The 2,911-nt window shown below is 35.8% G+C and overlaps 1 pseudogene; it reads left to right on the plus strand.

Moving 5' to 3' along the window:
- Positions 1–451: 451 nt before the first annotated feature.
- Positions 452–1,576, plus strand: LOC149202928 (non-specific phospholipase C2 pseudogene; annotated as a pseudogene).
- Positions 1,577–2,911: the final 1,335 nt, after the last annotated feature.

Raw genomic sequence — 2,911 nt, forward strand, 5'->3', positions numbered from 1 at the left:
GACAAAGCTCTCACGTCGCATCTGTCTGACGGCGTGACAAAGCTCTCTCATCACGGCAAGGGCCATTTCCACCTCTATAGCCCCATTAATACACCCTCTAAGGACGCTTTTGGAGAAGGACTCTGACATCAGTTTTGACTGTCAATTCATGGACATAATTTCTCCGGTAAATACTTTCCGGGGATTGGGTTGATGTCTTTGTAAATCATCCATCCATGACTTATGCCAATGTGAGATGCATCATCCCCATGTGCAAATCATCCATCCTTGACTTATGCCAATGTGAGATGCATCATCCCCATGTGCATGATACATGTGAACTGATCCATGACTTATGCCAATGCGAGATGCATCATCCCCATGCGCATGATACATGTGAATTGAATTAATTTAAACCACTACTGAGATTTGAATTTTCCCAACAAGTTTTGAAATTTTCCAGTAGTCGAATCCCATATCCACCACTGATCCCAATTCCGCGAGTCTTTTCTTCAAAGACGAGGCAGAGTATGTGGATCCGGATCTCGGGTACTCGTTTCAGGCCATACGAGACTAGTTTTTTTGGCTCTGAGAACACCTCCGCGGATCCTGCACCCATGAACAGATTCGCCCAGCAGGCGACTTCCTTGGGGGGTTCCAACATGTCTCAGACTGTCATGAATGGCTTCAGACTCGTGGTTGTACCCGTATATAACACTCTTGTAAGTGAGTTCATAGTATTCGATCGTTGTTTTGCTTTGGTACCGGCCTTGACTCAACCCAACAGACTCTACGTTCATTCTGCGACTTACCATGGAGCCACCAGCAATATCCCCAAGCTGTTGGCCAACGGATACCCATAGAAAACTATCTTTGAATCAATGGTCGAGTCGGGTTTGTCGTTCGGGATTTATTACCAGAACATCCCGGCCACTCTATTCTACAAAAATCTCAGAAAACTCAAGTATATTGGCGATTTCCACTCCTACTCGGCTCAATTCAAGGCCCATGCCAGGAATGGGAAGTTGCCCAATTATGTGGTTGTGGAGTAGCGCTACATGCATTCCAAGCTCTTCCCTACGAATGATGACCATCCTTCGCACGATGTAGCCGAGGGCCAGAAATTCGTGAAGGAGGTGTACGAGATGCTCAGATCCAGCCCTCAGTGGAATGAGACGTTGTTCCTTATAACTTATGACGAGCACGGCATATTCTTCGATCACATTCCCACACCTGTGAAGGACGTGCCTAGCCCCGACGACATTATCGGCCTCGACCCCTTCTTTTTCAAATTCGACAGGTTAGGGGTTCGAGTCCCCACTATCGTGATTTCGCCATGGATTGACAAAGGAATAGGTTTCGACTCTCTTGGCGCTATCTTCTTCCCTTCATCCATAATTCGATTATTTTCCATAACATTGAGTATTATATTAAATAAATTGTTGTTTTAGTGGTACATGGGGCTAACGGACCATATCCATGGTCTTAGTTTGAGCATTCATCCATTGTTGTAATAGTCAAGAAGTTATTCAATCTACAGTTCGATTTCCTAAGCAAGAGAGACACCTTTGATAAAAACAAAAATAAAAAAAAATAAAAAAATAAAAAAATAAAAAAAATCTATCCAAGAAACTATCTTTCACCTCGTAAAAATTAAAATAATTTTATTTCTTTCTTTTCTCTTCCATGCTTTTGTGCATTCTGCCTTTAAAATTCATCCATCCTACACGAATTTTTGCACCGAACATGAATTTTACACATTAAAGTGGGTGCGGCCAGTGATACCTGCGCTCTTTTCTTTCAAGATATGCGTTATTCAGAACAACATTAATTTAAAACCACTACCCCTAATTTTGGTTAAGATTTATACGTTAAACGTTATTTTCATAAATAGTGTCATTGAAGGAAGGGAATGGGAATGCCATAGCGAATTTTATTAATTAATTTTATATCAAAGGAATAGGAATTATGTGGAGTTAGTATGCGATGTAAGAAGTTAAACCATCACTAGATGCTTGGTAAAGATTCACTACGTTGATTAATATCTTCTCAAGATTTATTATGCTAATTAATATTTTTTATAATGGGGATATATTTCAAGCTTAGATTTTTTATAATGGGGATATATTTCAAGCTTAGATTGTATGTGAGGTAAGAAAGCAAACAATTACTGGATGCTTTGTAAGGATTCATTACGTTGACTAATAGATTCTCAAAATTTATTATGCTCATTAATATTTTTAATTTATAAAAAAGGTTTGGGATTATATTTCAAGCTTAGATTTATTATGCTAATTAATGTTTCAAAGTTAATATATTTGAAATGACTAGTTTTATTGGTTTTATATGTTTGATAAAATTTATTTTAGTTAGTTATATGGAAAATTGTTTACAATTTTTGTATTTTAAGGTTTTCCAAGATAAAGTATGAATGGTATTTTGTTTCAATTTTTTTTTTTTACATATTTTGATGTGAATTTCAATATTTATATTTAATTTATTTATATTTTTAATAAAAATGTAATAACAGTATTGTATGGACCATGGTTATAAGGAATACGCCTTGCTATTTTGAACTATTATTAAAAAAATAATAATTAATTAATTAATTAATAAAAATGTATATTATTATCAAGCAACAAATAAAATTTGTGTGTGAGAATAAAATATCAATCTACTCATATTCATTTATGGGTATTTTTGAACTCTAGGCTATTTAACCTTTTTTTTTTTTCCCCTAGGAAAAAATCGTAATTTTATTCATGTTGATAAAATTACATTTTGTAGATGCTTGAAGCATATGCATATGGCTGTTCCTGTAAAAACAGGCAGCATAACAGAAATAAGAAACACAAAATAGTATAAGACTAGAAAGGAATGCAGCAAAATTTAAGATATTGTGTCTACCGGCCTATATTTTCCTTCCTTTTTT

This window comes from Pinus tabuliformis, chromosome 2_1 (genome assembly GCF_031772625.1).
Source record: "Pinus tabuliformis cultivar Carrire ecotype Pingquan chromosome 2_1, CPIR1, whole genome shotgun sequence".
NCBI lineage: Eukaryota > Viridiplantae > Streptophyta > Pinopsida > Pinales > Pinaceae > Pinus > Pinus tabuliformis.